Raw genomic sequence first — 25951 nt, 5'->3', positions numbered from 1 at the left:
TTAGCTGACCACAATCTTGTTTTCTTCCAGGAAGTGAGGGAACCAGTGTGTGGGAACAGTCTCAGTAGCACCTGGTTTTTCCACATTGGCATTGATACCTGACTGGGAGCCATCCATCTTGGACTCAGTAGTGTTATTCACAGCAGAGTTGGCCCCCACAGAAACTGAGAGTGTGGGAACACCACCACTCTGGGTCATAGAGATCTTGCTAGTCTTCATGACAAGATTACTGTTAAGCATGTTGGTGTATTGGTTCCACCACCTTCACTGAAGGGGCCAGGATTTCCTGGAAACATTTCTGAGATTCTTTCCATTCATACCTAATGGAGCCACAGTGTTCTCAATGGCTAGCTTCCTTCTCTGGCATGCTGAGTTATTGTTTGCTCCATGAGTCATACAGTGGACCTTCAAGTTGCCTTTGGCGGTAAAAGCTTGCCCATGTATGCTGCGCACAAAAGGCTATTCTCTAGTGTGAGTCCACTTGTGAATCTCAAGAGCACTAGTGGACGAGAAGTTCTTCTCACACTGTGTGCAGCTGGGTTGCTTGGCCTGGTCAGTGTGGCTGGGCCACTAACACCAGGGACATGATTGAGGATCCAACAAATGTGCCAGTGAAAGCGGAGAGTTCCCTGAGCCCCCTCACAGGTCGTGTGACAGGGGTGTGGCTTGTCTGTTTGGTCGACACTGCTGCTCAAACCTCTTACAGGAGGGGGAGTAAACAGACAGACAGGTGCAGGAGCCCAAGTGGGCGTGTGTTATAGTGCGCCCTTTTAGCCTTGCCATCTGCAGATGGCTTAAGTGTTAATCAGCTCAGTGGACCCTCTACCTTTCTGCAAAGGCAGAGGGCCAGTGTGACAGCTTTCTGTGTCCTGAGTTGTTGTCCAGAATCCTGGAAGAATCAGGTCACACATGGACTTGAAGGATGGATAATGCAGAGTTTTATTAGGTGGTGGTGGTGGCTCTCAGTGGGATAGATGAGGAGCTGGACAGGGGATGGAGTGGGAAGATGATCTTCCCCTGGAGTTTGGCCATCCAGTGGCTGATTCTCCAACCATTCCCAGCCAAACTCCTCCTGATGTTTCTTCTCTTCTCTCCTGTGCCGTGCCATTCTGCCATTTGTCTGCTCATCTCCTCATCTCCTGCTTCTGGAGCCTCGGGTTTGGGGTTTATATGGGTGCAGGATAGGGGGTGTGATGGGCCAAAAGGCAACATTTTTGACACGAAAACATGAACGCCTGTTCTTACTTAGGGCTGTGGGTATCCAGGCTTGAGGGTGGGACCTTTGCTGGGGAACTGCCCTCTTCTACCCAGTGTTTCCCTGTCTCCTAGCTGTATCACCAGGAACTTCAACTTTTCATTTTTATTTTTTAGATACAGGGTCTCTCCTTTTTGCACAGACTGGAGTGCAGTGGCACAATCATAGCTTACCACAACCTTGAACTCCTGGGCTCAAGTGATCCTCCTGCCCCAGTCTCATTAGTAGCTGAGATTACAAGCACTGGTCACCAAGCCTGTCAAAACTTGAACTTTGACATAGGTTGACTGGACTTAGAAAAACGTTGATGGGAGGTGGCCCATCTCAGTGTGGCTGTTCTTGGGGTGCTCAGCTTTGCCCCCAGCATCTGGAGACTTTGACATAATGCTTTCTGCTTGGCTACTGGCCAGGGAGCGTGCTTGGAAGGATGTGGTTTCCACAGCATCTGGAGTTTGGCTAATAGTTCTGGTGTCCCATCAGTGAGAATGAGTCATTAAACTGTTGCTCTCCACTAAATTGTTTTTTCAGCTCCTCTGCCACTGCAGGCCAGAAAGAACAGGACCCACTTTCCTGGTGACTGCTAGGGAAGCCTTCATGGCAAACCCTAAGGTAGGTGATATTAAGTGGATGCTAAGAAGAGGTATGAGGACCTTTGAGTAGCTACTGGGGCATCCTGGATGCTGACTTTGTCCACAGTGGTGTCTTCTTTCAACATCATCATGGCAGATGGCACTTGTATTACCATTCTCACTGACCATCATTGGCTCAGGACCCCTAAAATCACCGGGATTCTCTGGCGGGGGCATGCTGGGAATCTGAGTGCCCATGTTCATCCAAATATGTTGTTGCAACATGACCATGTTGGTAAATTTCTTTTGACTAATGGGGTTATGTACTTATGGATAAGTTGGTTCAGTGAACCCTGAGAAGTGTCTTTATGTTGCCTCTGGTAGAAAAAGGTTGGCCACAAATTTCACATTGGATGGGTCTCTCCCCAGTGTGGGTGTGGTAATGTATTTTTTTTCCAAGTGAGAGGAAATTTATTAAAGTAAAGGAATAAAAGAATGGCTATTTCATAGGCAGAGCAGCCTTGAAGGCTGCAGGTTGGCTATTTTTGTGGTTATTTCTTGACTACATGCTAAACAAGTGGCGGTTGATTCATGAGTTTTCCGGGAAAGGGTTGGGCAACTCCCAGAACTGAGGGTCCCTCCCCGTTTTAGACCATACATGGTAACTTCCTGACGTTGCCTTGGCATTTGTAAACTGTCATGGTGCTGGTGGGAGTGTCTTTTAGCATACTAATGTATTATAATTGGCATATAATGAGCAGTGAGGAGGACCAGAGGTTACTTTCCTCACCATCTTGGTTTGGGTGGGATTTGGCCTGCTGCTTTACCACATGTTGTTTTTATCAGCAAGGTCTTTGTGACCTGTATCTTGTGCTGACCTCTTATCTTATCCTGTGACTTAGGATGCTTAACCTCCTGGGAATGCGGCCCAGTAGGTCTCAGCCTCATTTTACGCAGCCCCTATTCAGGATGGAGGCACTCTGGTTTGAACACCTCTGACATATTTCTCCCCTGCCTTTTACAAAGGAATCCTTAATCTATTATTATTATTATTATTACTATTATTATTTGAGATGGAGTCTTGCTCTGTCACCCAGGCTAGAGTGCAGTGGCGCGATCTTGGCCCTCTGCAACCTTTGCCTCCTGGGTTCAAGCGATTTTCCTGCCTCAGCCTCCCAAGTAGCTGGGACTACAGGTGCATGCCACCATGCCTGGCTAATTTTTGTATTTTTAGTAGAGACGGGGTTTCGCCATGTTGGCCAGGCTGGTCTTGAACTCCTGACCTCAGGTGATTCGCCAGCCTCGGCCTCCCAAAGTGCTGGGATTACAGGTGTGAGCCTCCGTGCCTGGCCGGGAACCCTTAATCTTAAGGGTTATCGAGAGACGAAGATCCATCTTCTGTAACTTCTTCAGGCTGAATTGGGCAATGATATTCCTGCCTACCTATTAGGGTCTCTTGTATTCAGGGTAGAGAGGAGCTCAGTCAGAAAGTGTAAGTATGGTGACGTCCATCCATAACTCTTGAGTTCTGACAAAAGGTGATATCTGTAATAAGTATTCAATTTAAGAAAATGTTGAGTAAGCTTATCCTGCGTTCCTACACAAAGAGTACAACAATAATATGGATATGGTGTTGCTAGCTGAATCTAATAGGTGCCCAGAATTAGAATACTGACCCAGATTTTTACATTACCTATCCCTCTTGTTTCTTCTGAGCAGCAGCCAGAGATCACTGGTTGGTTCACAGGAATAAGCACGGTTAGTCTAAATTGTGGGAAAAACTTAAAAACAACGAATGAGACTATAATTTAATAACAGGTGTATCATCGTTCTTGAAACAATTTTTCTCTCTCCAGTCTCCCATTTTTACTAAAGACAAATCATGGTAAGACTAATTTGCTTTATTATACTTGGCCTGATTATTTGTATAAAGTGCAGCAATAATAATAATAATTGTTAGTTTTTTTTTTTTCCCGAGATGGAGTCTCACTGTGTCACCCAGGCTGGAGTGCAGTGGCATGATCTTGGCTCACTGCAACCTTCGCCTCCTGGGTTCAAGCGATTCTTGGGCCTCAGCCTTCCAAGTAGCTGGGATTACAGGCACACACTGCCACGCCCAGCTAATTTTTGTATTTTTTAGTAGAGACGGGGTCTCACCATATTGGCCTGGCTGGTCTTGAACTCGTGACCTCAAGCGATCCACCTGCCTTGGCTTCAAGAACAATTATTTTTAACTAAGCTTTTAAAACTGTCTTTGACAGAACTCTGTTCCATAAGGAATCTTAGATAAGCCTCTTTTTTTTTTATATGGAGTCTTGCTGTGTTGCCCAGGCTGGAGTGCAGTGGTGCAATCTCAGCTCACTGCAACCTCCGCCCCCGGGTTCAAGTGATTCTCCCGCCTCAGCCTCCCGAGTAGCTGGGACTACTGGCACGTGCCACCACACCCGGCTAATTTTTGTGTTTTTTTTTTAGTAGAGACGGGGTTTTACCATGTTAGCCAGGATGGTCTCAATCTCCTGACCTCGTGATCTGCCCGCCTTGGCCTCCCAAAGTGCTGGGATTACAGGCATGAACCACAGTTTCGGCCAGGTAAGACTTTTTTTAAAGCCGAACCCATCCATGGGTTTGTACCATCAAATACCTATGAGTTGGGTAAATTTCCTCTTCTCTTGAGGTCCCAAGATAACTTGGGGCTCCTGGGCCTGTTAGAAAGCAACATTCTTTACTTACCTATCAGAAGCCCTGTACAGGGACTGTGTAGACAAGGTATGGAGGCCAGTTTTCCCAAGGGAGGTAATGCATTGTGAAGGACCTTTGGCAGCCTAAGACTCGGTGGCAAATGAGACATTCACTGGGGTCAGAAGTGGCCTTGTTGCTGTTCTCTACCAGCTGCTGCAATTTCATGGTCTCTGACCCGGGCTTGGTGGTCCCACTCCCTTGAAAGCCGCCAACCCTTGGGGAATTATGGTTTGGCCCCACCCTAGGGAGTGTGGGTCCACTCTCACTTTCTGGAGAAGGCCCAGCAATGAGCCACCCATGTGGTCATTGGGGTTAGCGCCCGAAGAAAGATTTTGAGATAGTTCTATGGAGGGGGTCCTTGTTACAAGGACAAATTTGCTGTCTAAAGAGAGACTGGATTCATCTATGGGGACAGGTACAGAGAGTGCATGGGGTGACATTGCCTACCACCATTTTGTTCTGGAACTTGGCAAACAGCTGGGGATTTGCCTTCACCTGGGGATATTGATGAAAGTGTACCTTCAGGTTACCCTTGGTGGTGAAGCCGTGACCACACACAGAGAACATGAAGGGTCTCTCTCCAGTATGCATGTGGGAATGGATCTGCAAGGAGATACCAGTCTCCCAAACCTTGCTACAGTTCTTACAGTTGTGCTTGTAGAGGATGGCCTCGTCTTTGGGTTCGACATACATCTCAGATGTTTGGTGGCTTATCTTTCTCTTTCTTGGATGGGTATAATGCCACAGTAGAGAAAGGACTCTGGAAGAGCACAGAACCCAAGCCCGAGGTAGCAAAGCACTTGGGAGCTGAGACATAATGTTCAGGATCACACGTGTCCTATCCAGCTTCAGGGTGAAGGGTGTCAGCCATGGGGTCACAGAGCTGGCAGCAGAAGGGAAATTGGTGAGATAGCTTGGCTTGTTTAAGGTGTCCAGGGACAGACCTTGGCTTCCAGCTTTCTGGCTGAGCAAAGCCACAGCTGCAGAAACTTGCTTGGACATGTGGCTATCTAAGGTCTTCAGGGTATTAGCTTGAGTGGAGGATGTGGGAGGCCCATGAGTTCACTTGAATGCAGATCTGCTCAGTGAGCTGGATCTGCTGTCGTTGAAAAGATGCTGTTGGCACTGGGCAGAGGGGCCAGCAGCACATATGAGCTCAACTGATTTACCACTCCCTTGTCTCCTTGTAATGCCTGAAGAGTCACATTAATATTGGCCACTTTGCCTTTGGGTAAATAGCTTATGTTCTGGGGTGCGGATGGTAGGGCAGTCTCTGTCTTTAAGTGCAAGACAGACTCTGCACCCAGCTTCTCCTTTATGTCCCCTTAGCTGCCACCATTTTCCTTGGGACTGTCACTGCTTGAACTGGGTGACTGGTGGCTTGGTACAGCTGTACAAAAGTCCTCTGAAGGCACTGGCTCCATGCTGTCATTCATGGGGAGGACAGGTGGATTTTTAGTGCGATTTTTCTTATGTTCCAAGAATTCAGAGATGCTAACGAATTCTGCACAGCATTTCTTAGAGATGTGAGTTTCCTACCCATGAAGCTGCTTTACCATCACTTTGTCCTCATCCACTTCATCACCATTCCCTGGGTGGTTCATTGGAGCACCTGGCTTGTTAAGATGATGGCTTGGAAAAGGGTGAAAATAGAGATGTGGAGAAACGGATATAGGTTGGGTGGTAGGGGTAAGGAGAGTTAGAGAGAAATATAGAACACTAATATATCTTCATCTTGCAAAGTAAGTTGTTAAGGAGATACTATCTATGGTTGATTAAACAGAAAATATAAGTGGATGTATGTTATTTAAAGTGAAAAAGATTCCTATTAGAGGAAATAAAAATAATGCTACAACTTTATTGGAAGGAGTGGATGGAAGGTAGGAATGGTGGAATTGAGCTTAATCCTCATCTCTGGCTGGGCATGGGGGCTCACACCTGTAATCCCAGCAATTTGGGAGGCTGAGGTGGGCAGATCCCTCGAGCCCAGGAGTTTGAGATCAGTCTGGGCAACTGATGAAACCCCATCTCTACAACAAAAACAAAATATATACAAAAAATCAGTCAGATATGATGGTGCACAACTGTGGTCCCAGCTACTCAGGAGATTGAGGCAGGAAGATCACCTGAGCCTGGGGAGGTCAAGGTGGCAGTGAGCTATGCTGGTGCCACTGCACTCCAGCCTGGGCGACAGAGTGAGACTGTTTCAAAAACAATTCCTTGTCTCTCATAGCATTAATAGATAATGTCAAAAAAGAAATATAAGCCAGGTGCAGTGGCTTATGTCTGTAATTCTAGCACTTTGGGAGGCCAACGTGGGAGGATCGCTTGAGCCCAGGAGTTTGAGACCACCCTGGGCAACATAGGGAGATCCTGTCTCTATGAAAATTAAAAAAGTTAGTTGGGTATGGTGGCGGTGGAGTGCCCATGTGGTCCTAGCTACTAGGGAAACTGAGGTGGGAGGATGGCTTGAGTCCAGGAGGTTGAGGCTGCAGTGAACTGTGATCACTGGCATGGGTAACAGAAATATACAGGCAGGGACAAAATATATATATATCTATATTTTTTTTGAGATGGAGTCTCGCTCTGTCACCCGGGCTGGAATGTGATGGCGAGATCTCGGCTCACTGCGACCTCTGCCTCCCAGGTTCAAGTGATTCTCCTGCCTCAGCCTCCCGAGTAGCTGGGATTACAGGTGCATGCCGCCACACCAGCTAATTTTTTTGTATCTTTAGTAGAGACGGGGTTTCACTATGTTGGCCGGGCTGGTCTCAAACTCCTGACCTTGTGATCCACCTGCCTTGGCCTCCCAAAGTTCTGGGATTACAGGCGTGAGACACCACACCCAGCCAAGGCAGGGACAAATTTGAGGAATTTTTTAGAAGGTAAAATTTGCAGGACTTGGCTGGGCGCGATGGCTCACACCTGTAATCCCAGCAGTTTGGGAGGCCAAGGTGGGCGGGTCACCTGAGGTCAGGAGTTCAAGACCAGCCTGGCCAACATGGAGAAACCCCATCTCTACAAAAATACAAAAATTAGCCAGGGATGATGACGGGTGCCTGTACTTCCAGCTACTCAGGAGGCTGAGGCAGGAGAGTCTCTTGAACCCAGGAGATGGAGGTTGCAGTGAGCCAAGATTGCACCATTGCACTCCAGCCTGGGTTACAGAGTGAGACTCCGTAAAAAAAATAAAAAATAAAAAATAAAATAAAATAAAATTGTAGGACTTAGTGATTAACCTAATACAGTGAATAAGGGAGAGGGAGGAGGCAAAGGTGATTTGAAGAGTTCTATCTTGAGTGATTGGGCGGATGTGATATCACAACTGGAGTAAAGAATATGGGGTACTATCTAGTTCCAGAGGGGAGATGATGTGGTGGTTAATTTTATGTGTCAACTTGAGTGGAACAAAGGGTGCCCAGATATTTGGCTAAATATTATTCTGTGGGTGTCTGTGAGGGTGGTTGTAGATGAGATTAACACTTACATTGGTAGACTGAGTAAAACTGATTGCTTTCCTCAGTGTGGGTGAGTCTCTTCCAATCTGTTGGAGGCCTTTATGGAACAAAAGACAGGGTAGGGGAGAATTCATTTTCTCTGCCTGATTGTTTCTGAGCTGGGACACTGGTCTTCTCTTGCAGCTGAACTGGAACTTACACCTTGCTTCTCCTTGTTCTCAGGAGACTTGGACTGGAACTATACCACCAGCTCTCTTGGATCTCTGGCTTGCAGATGGCACATCATGGGACTTCTCAGTCTCCACCACTGCATGAGCCAATTCCTTATAATAAATCTCTGTCTCTCTCATTTTTTATATATATATATATCTTGGAGAACCCTCAATAACCTTGACTAATACACAAGATAAATTCAGTTTTAATTGTATGTGAGGCATTGTAGTGGAGATACATACTAGATACCCACACACAAGTGGGCAGAGGTCTGGGATCAAAATATCTATTTGGAAATCTTCAGCATATGGGTGATAGTTGAAATCATAAACGTGGTTGAACTCTTCTGGGACTCTCATATATTGTAATAGGATGAAACGTGGAAAGAATAGATACAGATACATGTAGGCTGGTTAATCTGATGGTTGGAATGTGGACTTCATATTCGAGGTACTTGGTGTGTGTGTGTGTGTGTGTGTGTGTGTGTATTTGCTTATAACGAAGTCAATTGTTCAGTAATGTGCATATAATAAATTCTGTAGTGTGTGTTGTTCAGTCACTCAACTAATTTTTAAAACTCTTCTGCTAAAGCTCTGAGTTGAAAGAACTCATGGTGGTGTTGTTATACATAAGTATCTTTACTTGATAGACCTCATTGATTACAGTCAGGATTCTGGTAGATAAATTGGGCAGATGAGATGAACTCCTAACGCTTCTCTGGTGCTGTCTGAATAAGGCCTGTGTTTGTCTGGCTGTGCCATACATTTTATTTTCTCTTTCATTCATTTGTAAGCCTCAGCAACAACCCCCTTCTCCAACACCTTGATGTAAATTGCCTTCATACTCTAATAGAACTTGAGAATGTTGATAAGCCCAAACTATGATATCCTGATGTTTCCATAGTAACTAATGCACACCAAGGGGGAAAAGATGGAGAATAAATGAGAATAGCATTTTAACAAAATAAGTGAGGGGCAAAGAGGCTTTAGACATGTTATTACCTCTTGTTTAGGAATATGGAAATATTCATCTCCTTAATAATGGGGTTATAAAAGTTGCTACAATGAGACTTGTCAGTAGCCATTTATATTTCATTTTTCTCTATAATCGTCGTCATCAAAAGCAGTTAAATACTTCTCTGCCCAACAATACTGTAGAGAGTGAGTTAAATGGACATAGTTACCATTTTCCTGTGAACCTGCAATCAGAATAGGACAGGGTAGGCCAGTGTCTGTATTCTAGTCTCCCAGGCAGAGTTTTGACCTAGTGGATATTAGGAGGAATGGCGATTCAAAGAAGACAAATCAATGTTGTGGCATTTGTTTGCTTTGATACAAGACTTTACTAGCATCTCAGCACTTCCTTGGTTAAAGGGTGCGAGAATAGGATGCTGCTGTTTCTTCTTTCCTATTTCGTAAGAAGGAGGCTTTCTGTAGGCCAGGAAGAGGGCACTCTCAAATAATCAAATTGGTTGGCACCTTGATCTGGGACTTCCAGTCTCCAGAACTCTGAGAAAATATATTTGCGTTGTTTAAGCCAGTGAGTCTGTGGTATTTGGTTATGGCAGCCTGAGCAGCCTATACAACAGTCAGTGTACATGCACAACCAATTAAGCTATTGTTAGATAGGAATAGATTTAGTAAGGGTGAAGAGATGACTTTTTATTTTATGTATTTATTTGAGACAGAGTCTCTCTGTCATCTAGGATGGAGTGCAGTGGTGTGATCATGGCTCACATCAGCCTTGACCTTCCAAGCTCAAGTGATCCTCCCACCTCAGTCTCCCAAGTAGCTAGGACCACAGGCATGTGCCACCATGTCTGGCTAATTTTTGTATTCTTTGTGGAGATGGGGTTTCACCATGTTGCCCAGGCTGGTCTTGAACTCCCTCTTGCCTCGACCTCCTAACGTGTTGGGATTATAGGTGTGAGCCACCATGCCCAGCCTGATATTTTTATTTTAGAATTAGAGAGATTAGGCCAGGCACGGCGTCTCACGCCTTTGGGAGGCCAAGGTGGGTGGATCTCTTGAGGTCAGGAGTTCGAGACGAGCCTGACCAACATGATGAAACCCTGTCTCTACTAAAAATACAGAAATTAGCCGGGTGTGGTGGTGCGTGCCTGTAATCCCAGCTACTAAGGAGGCTAAGGCAGGAGAATCGCTTGAACCTGGAAGGTGGAGGTTGCAGTGAGCTGAGATCACGCTATTGCATTCCAGCCTGGATGACAGAGCAAGACTCTGTCTCAAAAAAAAAAAAAAAAAAAAAAAAAAAAAAAAAATAGAGAGATTAAATTGCCACAGATAAGTGTAATAACTGATGGGATATCTATCTAACCCAGAACAGAAACACAGAGAGTAGAGGGACAGAAAGTATACGGAATAGCTCCAGGTAAGGTAGATAGCATGACTGGGATTCTGCTTAGCCTGATACCTTCCCCATTTAGAAGAGAAAGGTTAAAAAGCACATTCTTCTTCTTCATCTTCTTCTTCTTTTTTTTTTTCATACTCACATCACCTTTTGAAATTAGTCTTCAGTTTAGCTTTTGTGCAAATGAATTCAGAGATTAGAAGCAAGATGTGTTGGGAGATGCCAGTAGAGTGAGGCTCATCAGTGGGAATGAAAACTAATTTCCTGGACTTGCCTGGGGAAGGTATATTAGAATGGGAGCCATTTGTTCTCAATGTTCAACTCCCACTTATCAGTGAGAACATGCGGTGTTTGGTTTTCTGTTCCTGTGTTAGTTTGCTGAGGATGATGGTTTCCATCTTCATCCATATCTCTGCCAAGGACATGATCTCATTCCTTTTTATGGCTGCATAGTATTCCATGGTGTATACGTACCACATTTTCTTTATCCTGTCTATCATTGATGGGCATTTGGGTTGGTTCCACAAACCTGCATGTTCTGCACATGTGTCCCATTTTTTTTTTAGAAGAAATAAAGTAAAAAGAAAAGACAAAAAAAAAAAAAAAAAGAATGGGGACCATTTGTCTTGGATGGCCAGAGATTTGGTAGACATCCTCAAGTTTAGACAGGCCTTAGAAGTCAGATGAAAAAGGAGTGTATCTTCATGTTAGACTCTCAGTTTGGACAAGGGAAATTTCAGTGTGTGTGTATATGTGTGTGTGTGTGTGTGTGTGTGTGTGTTTAAAATTTGTGACATTTGGTCTTATAGTCACTGGGAAAAGGCAGAAATTTTGAGGAAAAGGAGTTCTCAATAAAGCATTCTTTTACCCCAAGGTATTTGGTCTCTGTCCTTATTATACCCAAATTAAAACAAGACAGGGAACTATGTATTCCTTGATAAAATGGTCTTCTTCACTTGTAATCTGTATTAGAGTACTTAAAACTCCTGATCAATCAATTATATATCGTACATTGAAATGTAATTAAAATTTTGTCACTGCAACTTTTTCAGACCTCCAATTATTCTTATTTATTTTTTGAGACAGAATCTCCCTCTGTTTCCTGGGTGGGAGTACAGTGGTGTGATTATAGCTGACAACAGCCTTGACCTCCTGGGCTCAAGCGATCCTCCCAGGCTCAAGCAATCCTCCCAGTTCAGCCTCCCAAGTAGCTGAGACTACAGGTGTGCACCACTTTGGCCAGCTAATTTTTTGACTTTTTTGTAGAGATGGGGATCTTGCCACGTTGCCCAGACTGACATTGAACTCCTTGGCTCAAGTGATCCACCTGCCTTGGCCTTCCAAAGTGCTGGAATTACAGGTGTGAACCACCACACCTGACCTAATTTCTTTTTAGTCTTTTCACAGTGTGGTATTCAGAGTCTAATAGATTGCTGAAATACATATTTAATACCTCAGTTTTAAATATAAGAAATATGATAATATTACATCCAATTGTAGCTGTGTAGAGGTTTGACTTAAGATCCAAATAGTATAGCTTGGCCGGGCACAGTGGCTCACGCCTGTAATCCCAGCACTTTGGGAGGCCGAGATGGGCGGATCACCTGGGTCAGGAGTTCAAGACCAGTCTGGCCAACATGGAGAAATTCCGTCTCTACTAAAAATATAAAAATGAGCCGGGTGTGTTGGGACATGCCTGTAATCCCAGCTACTTGGGAGGCTGAGGCAGGAGAATTGCTGGAATCCAGCAGGCGGAGGTTGCAGTGAGCTGAGATCGTGCCGCTGCACCCCAGCCTGGGCAACAAGAGCAAGACTCTGTCTCAAAAAATAAAAGTATAGCTTTGTACAATATACTGATATAAAATTAATATTTTCGTATAGCTAATATATGCACATGGAGCAAAGTTCCAAAGTTACCAAAGGGCATACACTGAATATTAGGTCTCTCTTTCTCCCTTATTTCCAAGTTCTCCAGTTCCTTCCCCTGAAGGTAACCACTATTACAAGTTTCTTATGTTTCCTTTTACAGATATTCCACAGTGCATTGATTCTGGAACAGGACATTTCCCCCTCCTTAGCAAGCTCTCAGTACCTGGCAGCAAAAAAGTGTTGCTCTTCAAGGTGAAAAACTAATGTTCCAAGTAGTAGCATGGAACAGTGACCACCCTTGTTCCTTCTCAAACTCCTCCTTAGAAATCATATTCCCAGACCAGATCAGCAGACATTTGTCTAAACCACTTCTAGCTGGGCATAACATGAACACAGACACCTTTATCATGAGTGTACAAGAACCCGAACACCTAACACATCCAGACGTTTAATATTTATTTATTGCATATGTGTATAAAAAGTAGGTGCTTTTGGTAGGTTGTTGAGCAAGGAGGGGGTTGCGGTTTTATGCAAGATGGAATCAGGGAGAAATTGTTGACTCTTTTCCAAGAAGTTGGAGAGAATTTCATCAAAGAGGTGCTGTGTAAATGACAGAAAGGAGATGTAGAGAAGGCATTACAGTATGAGTTGTGGTCTGGGAGAAATGTTGGAATTGGGGTTTGGGATAAAAGAAAGACGGTAGTGTTGAGTGTTGACTTGTGAAGAGCAAGGGGAGGCATTAGATTGGCAGGAAGAGGCAGTGAAGGGAGAGTGAGGTAATATGGGATTTGCATTTGTAGATAATGAAGGCTTGTACAGGACCTGTGGACAGAAGTCAGTAAAGAACTCTGTATTTACTATGCTTCCTATATTCCTAGCACTGCAGTCGGAACTATCACTTGGTCTAGAATTTTTCTCTAACCGAGGCGCTAAAGAATGGATTGTGGGTCTGGGTGCTGTGGCTCACGCCTGTAATCCCAGCACTTTGGGAGGTCGAGGTGGGTGGATCACTTGAGGCCAGGAGTTCAAGATCAGCCTGGCCAACATGGTGAAACTCCATCTCTACTAAAAATACAAAAATTAGCCAGGCATGGTGGTGCATGCCTGTAATTCCAGCTACTCGGGAGGCTGAGGCAGGAGAATCGCTTGAACACAGGAGGCGGAGGTTGCAGTGAGCCGAGATCGTGCCATTGCACTCCAGCCTGGGCGACAGAGTAAGACTCTGTCTCAAAAAAAAAAAAAAAAAAAAAAAAAAAGAGAGAGAGAGAAAAAAAAAAGAATGTATTGTGGGATAGTATAGTGGGTTTCCTATATCATGTTCTTCTCATAGGTTGACTCTGTTTACTAAACAGTCATACCACTCCCTAATTACTTGTTTTGCATCTATGATCCGCACATTTATGTAAAGCAGGGTTCCTTAGCCTCGCCCCTATTGGCATTCTGGTTTGAATAATTCTTTGTTGTGGCAAGCTGTCCTGTGCATTGTAAGATGCTTAACAGCATCCTTGATGCCAGTAACACTCTCCCAAAAATGTCTCTAGACATTGGCAAATATCCCTTGGGAAGGGAGCAAAATCACCCTCATGGAGAACCACTAGTATAAAGCCCCACAAACTTATGTTTTTTGTTCTGTAAATTCCCCCCACCTTTTTATTTATTTATTTATTTTTTCTTTTTGAGATGGAGTTTTGCTCTTGTTGCCCAGGCTGGAGTGCAATGGCACGATCTTGGCTCATTGTAACCTCTGCCTCCCAGGTTCAAGCGATTCTCCTGCCTCAGCCTCCTGAGTAGCTGGGATTACAGGCATGCGCCACCATGTCCAGCTATTTTTGTATTTTTAGTAGAGACGGGGTTTCTCCATGTTGGTCAGGCTGGTCTCAAACTCCCAACCTCAGGTGATCCGCCTGCCTCAGCCTCCCAAAAAACCCCTTTTAAAAAATTAACATCTAAGCTGGATGTGGTGGTGCCCATCTGTAGTCCCAGGTACTCCAGAGGCTGAGGTGGGAGGATCTCTTCAGCCCAGGAATTAAAGGCTATAGTGCACCATGATTGAGCCTGTGAATAGTCACTGCACTCCAGCCTGGGGAACACAGTAAGACCTTGTCTCAAAAAATCAACATTTAAAAATCTTTATCAAAATAATGCATTGGGCTGGGTAAGGTGGCTCCCACCTATAATCCCAGCACTTTGGGAGGCTGAGAAGGGTGGATTGCTTAAGCCCAGGAGTTCAAGACCAGCTTGGGCAACATAGCAAGACCCCCATCTCTACAAAAAAATTTTCAAAAATTAGCTGGGCATGGTGGTGTGCACCTATAGTCCTAGTTACTCAGGAGGCTGAGGTGGGACAATGATTTGAGCCTGGGAGGTTGAGGTTGCAGTGAGCCAAGATTGCACCACTGCACTCCAGCCTGGGTGACACAGCATGACCCATCTTGAAAATAATAATAATAATGATAATAATAATAATGCATTTATGTAAATAAAAATCACTCATAATAGAAAGCAACTATCTCCTGCCTTGCCCCTGCCTACCTGTAGTCCCATTCCCTAAGAACTGCCACTTAACTGTTTCTGGTTTGGGTTTTTCTAATGATTTCTGCCATATATATTCACCTGCTTATCCATTTACTTAAACAATATATTAGTTGAGCACTGTGCCTGTTTGCTCGGGCTGCCATCGCAAAATACCACTAGGTGACTTAAACAACAGAAATTAATTTTCTCACAGTTCTGGAGGCTGCAGGTTCAAGATCAAGGTGCTGGCAGGGCTGGTTTCCTGTGAAGGCCATCAGGGAAGGATCTGTTCCAGGCCTCTCTCCTTGGCTTTCAGATGGTTGCTGCCTTGCTGCCTCCAAACCTGGTTGTCCCTCTGTATATGTGTGTCCCTGGTGTCTCTTCCTCTTCTAAGGACACTAGTCATATTGGATGAGGGCCATACCCCAATGGCCTCAGTTTAATTTAATCACTTTAGTGAAGACCTTACCTCCAAACATAGTTTCATATTGAGGTACTGGGATTTCTGTATATGAATTTTGGGGGACACTATTCAACCCGAAGCAAGTACCTACTGTGTGCCAGTCAACGTTCTAAACACTGGGCATGGAATAGCCAACAAAACAGATGAAAATCTCTGCTCTTGGTTGGGCATGGTGGCTCACATCTGTAATCCCAGCACTTTAGGAGGCCGAGGCAGGTGGACCACTGGAGGTAGGGAGTTTGAGACCAGCCTGGCCAACATGGTGAAACCTCGTTTCTACTAAAAGTACAAAAAATAGCCTGGCATTGTGGTGGGTGCCTGTAATCCCAGCTACTTGGGAGGCTGAGGCAGGAGAATTGCTTGAACCCGGGAGGTGGAGGTTGCAGTGAGCCAAGATTGCAGCACTGCACTCCAGCCTGGGTGACAGAGTGAGACTCTGTCTGAAGAACAAAAACAAATAGAGTAGCCAGGGAAAACCTCTCTGAGAAGTGAACATTTGAGTAAGGACCTGAAGAAGGTGATAGAGAAAGCCATACAAATGTCTAGGGAAAGATAATTCTAGGCAGAAAGAACGGCTGGTGCCAAGGTCCTGAGGTGGGAACATGTCCAGTTTGCTCAAGGAACAGCAAGGAGGCTCCTGGGGCTGGTGAGGAATGAGCAAGGGGGAGTAGCAGGAGCTGCAGGGGTTGGGGGATGGTGAGGCAGATGATGGCATAAGGCCTAGTAAACCATTGTCATGGCTTTGGCCTTTGTTCTGAGTGAGATAGCAAGCCATTGGACAAGTCATGGGTGGAAGTAGGTTTCAAAAGAATCTCTCTAGCTGCTCTGTGAATAACAGACTAAAAGGCGGTTGGGGGGAAGCAGGGAGACCAGTAAGGGGAATGTTGCAATAATCCATTTTTTTCTGAATCCTTCCTTGGTTTACCAGCTCTAGACATCTTCTATTGACCTCCTGCTCTGATAGGTGGGGATTTAGCTCACTTCTGCTGCAGCGCTGCCTTTTTCTTCCTCCTAATGTATCACTAGTTTTAATTTCTCTGTTTGGGTTCCTTCCCCAGAGGCAATCATTCTAATGGTATCTTTTTGTTTGTATGCCTTTTTGGTTATCTTTGTGCCTTTTTTTTTTTTTTTTTTTGAGACAAGGTCTCACTCTGTTGCCCAGGCTGGAGTGCAGTGATGTGATCACAGCTCACTGCAGCCTCGACTTCCTGGGCTTAAGTGATCCTCCCACCTCAGCCTTCTGAGTAGCTGGGATGACAGACTTGCACCACCAGGCCCAGCTAATTTTTTAATTTTTTTGTAGAGACAAGTGTCGCCATGTTGCCCAAATTAGTCTTGAACTCCTGGGCTCCAGCAATCCACCACCTCAGGCTCCCAAAGCCCTGTGATTACAGGCATGAGCCACTGTGCCTGACCTCTTTGTGCCTTTATACAAGGTATGTAAACCTCTATTTCTTGTTCACCTATAGATAATATCTCTAATTGTACACTTTTTAAAAATTAGAGTATTAATGCCACTATACATCCTTCCACCTCCCCTAATTCTGTCTACTTTCCAACTTCTGTAAGCTATCGCTTGTACATTAAGTTTGTTAACATTTCCTTTATACTTTGTAATCATAGTTAAATTTCCTGTGATTTGTCTCTAGGTTAGATTCCAAAAGTTGAAAACCAATAAAGATAGTGTTTACATTATTATAAGTATATAAATATTTTTCAGTGTAAAGCCAAGGGATGTGCCTTGATTGCATTTTCTTCTTTATAGTTCCAATGTCACAATTTCCATCAATTACTCTTTATCATTCCATGTTCTAGCTGCCTTTATTATTAGAAAATGGCATTCTTGCTTGCCTTTTTTTTGTAGTTAAGCTAGATATATGCCTTCTTTACCATATCTCTGCTATCTTCCAGCTTCTTCCTTATTTTGTCTATTACTCAGAATAAAGTCTATTCTTCTTAAAGCCCACTTCCTGTGTTAATTCTTTTGTTGTTGTTGTTGTTTATGGAGACAGAATCTTGCTCTGTTGCCCAGGCTGGAGTGCAGTGGTGCGATCTGGGCCCATTGCAACCTCTGCCTCCTGGGTTCAAGTGATTATCCTGCCTCAGCCTCCTGAGTAGCTGGGATTACAGGCATGCACCACCATGCCTGGCTAATTTTTGTATTTTTAGTAGAGACAGGGTTTCACCATGTTGGCCAGGGTGGTCTCGAACTCCTGTCCCCACTTGATCTGCTCACCTCAGCCTCCCAAAGTACTGGGATTACAGGTGCAAGCCACTGTACCTGGCCTGAAAGTTATATTTTATTAATGTAAATGTTAGGCTTAATATATAGGGGACACTTGCTTGTCAGCACACAGTTAATTATTGAGAATATATATATATATATTTTTTTTTAACAAGAGTGTTCTTTATTTGTACAAAGCATTACAATCTTCTCAGCATTCTTCACTCACAAACTTTTCACTATATTTATTTAACAAGTTAACAGTGTCAAACTACATGTTACTACCTGTCAAACCCCAAGTGCTCAACTTAGAGACAAACGAAAAGTGCTTGGAGCACTGAATGGAAACAGAAAAAGGCTAAGAAAGGCCAACAGAGATATTTTAGAAGCAGTTAAAGAGGATGGTTTGGGGCCGGGCGCGGTGGCTCACGCCTGTAATCCCAGCACTTTGGGAGGCCGAGGCGGGCGGATCACAAGGTCAGGAGATGGAGACCATCCTGGCTAACACGGTGAAACTCCGTCTCTACTAAAAACACACACAAAAAAAAAAAAAAAAAAAAAATTAGCCAGGTGCGGAGGCGGGCGCCTGTGGTCCCAGCTACTCAGGAGGCTGAGGCACAGAATGGCGTGGGCCCGGGAGGCGGAGCTTACAGTGAGCCGAGGTCGCGCCACTGCACTCCAGCCTGGGCGACAGAGCGAGACTCCGTCTCAAAAAAAAAAAAAAAAAAAAAAAAGAGGATGGTTTGGGGAGAGTTAGATTCCTGAGCAACATCAGATTTCCCTTAAGGTTCAGAGGGGCTTCACAAAATAATTTTTAGAAGACGTGAGACAAAATTAGCTGGGCTTGGGGGCACGCATCTGTAGTCCCAGATACTCAGGAGGCTCAGGCAGGAGGATCACTGGACCCCAGGTGTTCAAGGATGCAGTGAGCTATGATCATGCCACTGCACTCCACCCTGGGCCAGAGTGAGACAGAGACCCCATCTCTTAAAAAAAAAAAAAAAAAATATATATATATATATATATATTTATATATATATGTATAGATGTGTGTGTGTGTATATATGTATAGATATGTATAGATATAGATAAACAAACAAAGCTGGGCATGGTGGCTCATGCCTGTAATCCCAGCACTTTGGTAGGCCGAGGCGGGAGGATCATGAGGTCAAGAGATCGAGACCATACTGGCCAACATGGTGAAACCTTGTCTCTATTAAAATACAAAAAATTAGCCAGACATGGTGGCGTGCACCTGTAGTCCCAGCTACTTGAGATGCTGAGGTAGGGGAATCACTTGAACCCAGGAGGTGGAGGTTGCAGTGAGCCAAGATCATGCCACTGCACTCCAGCCTGGCTACAGAGCAAGGCTCCATCTCAAAAACAAACAAACAAACAAACAAACAAACAACAACAACAAACACAATGAGATTAGACCTAAGGAATCAAGAGATCAGAGGAACTCACACTTTGGAGTACTAAGCAGGTAATCAAAGCTCCTAGACTGACAGAAGTGAGAAAAGGAAGGAGAGGAGAAAATGGGATGGGGAGCAGAGGAGAGGCAGAAAAGAGAAAGGAAGTAAGAGGTGCAGAGGGAGGAAGCTGTGTTTAGAGGAAATAAAATTTGGAACTCATCATGAATTGAAGAATGAAAAGCCATAGTCACAAGTCTGGGAGATGGACTTCAAGAAGAGGAAGCCTGGGGTTTTACACTCTCCAGGAGGTGATGACAAATCCTAAAGCTGTACAGTAGCAGAGAGTAAGGTACATGTGACATTATGCCATCTGCTTTTGTAAAAGTAAGACACTGGCACCCTTGCTTGATGAATACCATTCTAAACTGCTGATTTAAGAACACTTGTGACCAGATTACCCCCACCCCAGCAGGTCGAACACCTACAGGCAATATAGAAAGGTTTTGAGCCCAGTGGGTCTATGGAAAACAAAACCCAGTTAATGCTTCTGTCAAGTGAAGAGACGGAACAGATTTTGTTATTCTCCCATAGCATTTTAGTAGTATCCTAAAGCTTACTCGTTCTGACCAATCTTAGTAAGCTACTATTGTCAAAGACTGTGCAATCAAACATAGGCTGACCATAAGCAAAGCCCCAATTTTTCCTGAGCCTTGGCTGCCTCTGTGATCTGGAACACAGCAGGCAGCATGGAAGTTATTATTACTTATTTGGGGGAATAGGAAAGACTGCGGATCAAAACCCACCTAACCATACATATAAGTAACCAAAAGTGATCAAACTGACTAATTTAGCTGGTCAGAATCCCTCTTGCCAAAAAGTCATAACCTTCAGATTGGTGAAGCAAAACAGGATTCTGCTACTCAGGTGCTTTGAGTTTAGGAAGTGCTGGTTTTGATGTCAGTTTTTATTCTGATCTTTTCAGGCACTTCTGCCTGAGACTACTCTGCCCAGCATTAAAAAGTTTCACAGAAACATGTAGCACATCTCATCCCAAGTGGTATCTTCCAAGGTGCCACAGTCTCCCACCCTATTCGGTTGTCTACTTCTTCCTCTTCATTCTGTTCTTCTTCCAGCCTTTCTTCATGTTCATCATTGTTCTCATCCCTGCTCTTGTCTTGCTCCTCCGAGTCTTTTTTTTTTGTCTTTGTCCTTCTTCTTTTGCTCTGAGGCCTCCTTCTTGCCTTTCTGCTCCTGCCTATATGCTTCCAGAGCTTCTTTTTTTAAAAAAAAATTATTTATTTATTTATTTTTTTGAGACGGAGTCTCACTCTGTCGCCAGGCTGGAGTGCAGTGGTGCAATCTCGGCTCACTGCAACCTCTGCCTCCCGGGTTCAAGTGATTCCCCTGCCTCAGCCTCCTGAGTAGCTGGTGCTACAGGTGCGCACCACCACACCCGGCTGATTTTTGTATTTTTAGTAGAGACGGGGTTTCGCCATGTTGGCCAGGCTGGTCTCAAACTCCTGGCCCCAAGCAATCCACCTGCCTCAGCCTCCCAAAGTGCTGGGATTACAGGCGTGAGCCACCGTGCCCGGCCTCAAGAAAATATTTTAATGTAAAATTTCCATTGAAATATACCCACATATAGGAAGGCAGTGGTCTGCTCTTTTCTGTATGAATGTCATATACCATTATTTTTAAGAGTGGCATGGTACTGCACTATGTGGATTTCCAATAGTTAACGGCCTTTTTTGTTTGCTAATTTTTGCAATTACACATACACAATTATGCACATTCACAAACGATTGCAATGTGTGTAGTGAACATCTTTGAACATATATGTTTGAACATTTGTGCAAGTATTTCTAGATAGAAGTAGGATTATTGGGTCAGTGGTTGTGTAATGCAAAATGTTAAAAGATAAGGCCAAATAGCCCTGCTGAAAGATTTTTACCAATTTACTCCTGTACCAATAGTATTTGAGAAGCTACAACGCTTTGAGGCAAGATCTCCTTAAGAGGTTGGAGACTGTGCTATGCATAGTTGAGAATCTGACTTTGCACTGTTTTGTATTTACCTTTAATGACTTCATAGGCACAAGTCTTTTTGCCCCTAGAATATTTTAAGTTCCTTGGAGGCTGGGATCACGTCATATACTTCCTTGGTATTTCCCATATTGCCTAGTACAGGCTCAGAAAACTGTGGCTGCTTAATACATACTTCATGATTGACTGATAAACTGGTTCTATTTTTGGACTGCACAGTGATTGAGGTCAGCTCTTGGAATGAGAGAGCTGGGTGGAGTCAGAGACTAGGGTTGTGCCAGGTCAGTATCAGACGCTCTCACTTGCACATCAAGTTTAGACCGTAATCTGAGAATCTAAATGTATAAAGCACCTACTACAATCTCTGGCTCAGATGAGGTCCCCAATAAATGGTTTCTATTGCTCTTATGATTCTTTTTAATGAGAGGATTGTCTTAGGGCTGGTGTTGAGGGTTCAAGCATAGGACCTAAAGCCATCCCAGGCAGAGTCAGAAATCCACAGTCTAGAGATGAAGTCAAATTGGGAACCAGTGGGAGCAGCCATGCATCTGAGGCAGAAACAGAGACCTGGGTTTGGGCAGTTCAGGTGTATTGTGATAAACACTTTCCTGGCCATCCCAGGCTGTTTGTGTGTGTGTGTGTGTGTGTGTGTGTGTGTGTGTGTGTGGTGTGGGCGGTGGGGGGGGAGGGGGCTTTCTGCATGCTTGGCTTTCATACAAAAGTATCTTTTTTGTTTGTTTGTTTGTTTTTGAGATGGAGTCTTGCTCTGTCGCCCAGGCTGGAGTGCAGTGGCACAGTCTCAGCCCACTGCAACATTTGTCTCCCGTGTTGAAGCGATTCTTGTGCCTCAGCCTCCCAAGTAGCTGGGATTATAGGCACCTGCCACCAAGCCCAGCCAATTTTTGTGTTTTTATTACAGCCAGGGTCTTGCCATGTTGGTCAGGTTGGTCTTGAACTGCTGACCTCAGGTGATCCACCCACCTCAGCCTCCCAAAGTTCTGGGATTACGGGCATGAGCCACTGTGCCTGGCCATGCAAGGACGTCTTTAAGGTGCTGCTCAGTTCCCAAGAGAAGCCAACAATCTCAGCACAGGGCTGTGAACATAGGAGGTGCTCAGTGAAAGCAATCCCATTTACCTTTTGCCTGTTGAAACAGATAACGTGGCAGGAATGTCGATGATTTACTTGAGAAGATGAGGCTAAGGATCAGCCATTCTACTGGAACGAGATTACTATCCAGGCTTTCCCCAGTCCCGGGTGGAGTAGGGGACTGGGAAACCCAGTCAGATAAGGATTCAATTCAGTGATGAATTTAGAGGCTATGAAAACGTAGTGGCACATGGATGACAAGGACTCTATACAGTGAAGAATGGGTCTCATTTTTTCTACCTCTCTACCCCAGTCAGCAGGGTGGCTAAGGGAGGGAGGTGGGAGGGGGCAGTAATGGAGATGGCATTATAACATACAGCATTGACTGTGTCTCTCTTCCATGCCAGACAGTTAGCACACAATTCCCTTTATAACTCCATGAAATAGGTATTAGCTTTATTTTACAGATGAAGAAATAGTCTCAGAAAGGATAAATTACTTGCCACAGGTTATACAAGCTATTACGTAGCAGAGCCAGGATTTGAACTTAGCTCTGTCTGGCCATAAGGCTTATGTGCTTTCTGAGCTACCTACCATCCTGGCTCTTCTATGTCAGTGATAGCAGCCCAGGCCTCAGAGAAACAGATGTTGCTTAAGAATACTAGCTCATCATGCGTGGGTAGGGCATTCCATGGTTCATTCTTTTGCTCATCAATTCATTCTACACACACATATATTTATAGCCAGAAAGCAGAAAGAGATGTGCAAGTCAGAGAGGTGGGGTGGAAAGGGCCGTGTGTAGGGGGAGGAGGGCAAGGTGACATGACAAGTTTGAGGCTACAGAAAATAGAGAATAAAGGAGCTATCATGAATTCAAAAGCAGGATGGGGGCTGACGCTTTATGTCTGCTCCTGGGTGTAGTACTGAATGGGTCTCCGGATGGTTACAGAAGAGAGTCTTTGAAGCAACACTACCAGGAAAACTTCAACCCAGTAGTGGCACTCAGGATCAAACAGCACATTACACCTACACCTACACACACCTACACACACACACACGCACACACAAAGCATAAATATGGAGACAGGTATTTTTAAACAAATACTCCAGAACATATATGATAACACAAGGAGCTGTCTTATAAATTGGAAGGCTATACCTTGATTTTTTGTGTTGCTTCTAGTGCTCATCACATGACTATAACCCCTTTCCTTCCTTCCTTCCTTCCTTCCTTCCTTCCTTCCTTCCTTCCTTCCTTCCTTCCTTCCTTCCTTCCTTCCTTCCTTCCTTCCTTCTCTCTCTTTCTCTCTTTGACGGAATCTCGCTCTGTCGTCCAGGCTAGAGTGCAGTGGAGCGATCTAGGCTCATTGCGACCTCTGCCTCCCAGGTTCAAGTGATTCTCATGCCTCAGCCTCCTGAGTAGCTGGGATTATCAGTGCCTGCCACCATGCCCGGCTAGAGATGGGGTTTCACCATGTTGGCCAGGCTGGTCTCGAACTCCTCTCTTCAAGTGATCTGCCCACCTTGGCCTCCCATAGTGCTGGGATTACAGATGTGAGCCACTGCGCCGGGCCTATAACCTCTTTTCAAAAGAGCCAACACTGACTTGGATGTAAAAAGTGGGAAGTCTGTTGAAAAGAGAAGAGGAAAGAATAGGAAAAAGCAGTCTCATTTTATAGTCACAATTTAGTTGTGTGTGTATTAAGACTTTAAGGATTATATAAAATGATGTAATTACATAGAAGGAAGTACTATGGGATATTTGTCCACATAAATTTTCCTTATTTTTCTTTGAGTGGTGAGCATAAATAATAATAGATTGTAATAAAACAAACCTGACTCACATAGCCACTTAATCTCAGAGGGAATGTGACCCAGAGCAGGGAGGGGCAGAGCTCAGGAATGTGTTGCCATGACACATCGATTCCAGGACTCCTCAGGCTTCACCTGCACCTGAGCTATGGACAAAATATGTTTGAGTGCTACAGAGGCTTATTTTTCACTGCTCCATAGTCAGAAGGATGGCAGCTGGGGTGACCATACTATTCCTAAGGGCATCTGATATATACAGGCTTGGAAATCCAGAGAGCTGATGAGGTTTAGGGAAGTTCTTCTCCCTCCCATACCAAGTGTGTGCAATACCAGCACCCTCCAGAATTCAAAGCAGGAGAATTGGAGGCAATAATACTGATCGTACCCTTCATGAGGAATAAACTGATGATTGTAATCAGCATGAGTGCTAAGGAACAATGGAAGCTTTATAAAGACAAACTTTCCTTTGAAAATTAATTACCACACATCTCAGAATTACCTAGTGTTTTTTAAATCCTTTGAAAGTTTTGAAGGGTGCCATGAAAGTGTCAAATGTAATTATTATGTAGCTTTTTGTTTCATATCGTGTGTGACACAAATACTGTAAACGAAAAATAGTTCTTGACTATGTATGTGGTCCTTCAACTAACATACAACTGCCTTAAGAAGAGCTTTGACGGTCTCTTCTGTACTAATTCCAAATACCAAATTTCTAAAACTTTGAAATTTTTCTCATGCTTAGGAAAACCTAGGCTGGTAATGTTGGCATTCTCCTCCAATCTTCAACCTTTTCTCCTATTTCCTCTTACACTTGGAAAGGAGATGCCACCTTCAACCTTTTCTCATATTTCCTCTTATATTTGGAAGGCAAGAGCCATACTAATGAAAACAGACCTAGTGTCTTTTAAAGTCACCCTATAATACAATACTGTGGTTCTCAATTGTTTAATTGTTTCCCCACCTCAATCTCAAACCTTTTTTTCTTTTTTTTGAGACAGGGGTCTTGCTCTGTCGCCCAGGCTAGAGTGCAGTGGCATGATCTTGGCTCACTGCAACCTTCACCTCCTGGGTTCAAGCAATCCTTCTGCCTCAGCCTCCCTAGTAGCTGGGACTACAGGCAAGTCCCACTGCTCCCGGCTAACTTTTGTATTTCTAGTAGAGACGGGGTTTTGCCATGTTGGCCAGGCTGATCTTGAACTCCTGACCTCAGGTGATCCACCGGCCTCGGCCTCCCAAAGTGCTGGGATTACAGGCGTGAGCCACCGCGCCCAGCCCAATCTCAAACTTTTGATGCATGCAACTCACTCAGCTCAGTAGCAGTGGCTCATGGTGGCAGTAATGCAGAGCTGGGTGGCAGAAGGAAAGAATCAATCTGGTTGGTGGGTGGGAATTCTGCATTAGATTCTCCCCTTAGTTATCATAAACTCTCCAAACAGAATAAAAATTTACAAACTTTTTGGCAATCTTTACTTCATTACCTACCTGGAAGAATTTATGTCCTCTCAGTGGAGTTTCTTTAACTCCATTAATGTCAATTAGTTGTTTTAGGTCTGCAAAATGATAATATGTTCTTGGGACATTTATCCTTTACAACATGCTTTTTTATGCTTGTTTGTGTGTTTTGATTTGAAAGCCTTAGAGATGCAGGCTAGGGTGACTGGGACAGATATGGGGTCCCTGGCTACTGAATGAGACTTGGGAGGCAGAGGACTTGTTTTTATGCCAATAAAGAGTAAAATCTCAAGTTGTGGTTGATTTTAATGCAAGTAGGGCTGGAGAGGCCCACGACAGACCTAGTTTGGGGTGAGCACCCGGATCTGTGAGCTAGCGTTGCTTCAGCATCTCACTCTGTGTGTGTGTGTGTGTGTGTGTGTGTGTGTGTGTGTGTGTGTGCAGGCTGGTTCCACCCTTCACTCTCCCAT

The 25951-nt window shown here is 44.4% G+C and overlaps 1 pseudogene; it reads right to left on the bottom strand.

Moving 5' to 3' along the window:
* On the bottom strand, nucleotides 1–25951 carry LOC126945897 (sal-like protein 4; annotated as a pseudogene).

Source organism: Macaca thibetana, chromosome X (genome assembly GCF_024542745.1).
Source record: "Macaca thibetana thibetana isolate TM-01 chromosome X, ASM2454274v1, whole genome shotgun sequence".
Lineage (NCBI taxonomy): Eukaryota > Metazoa > Chordata > Mammalia > Primates > Cercopithecidae > Macaca > Macaca thibetana.
The sequence above is the reverse complement of the archived record's forward strand: the minus strand, read 5'-3'. Positions and strand labels throughout refer to the sequence as shown.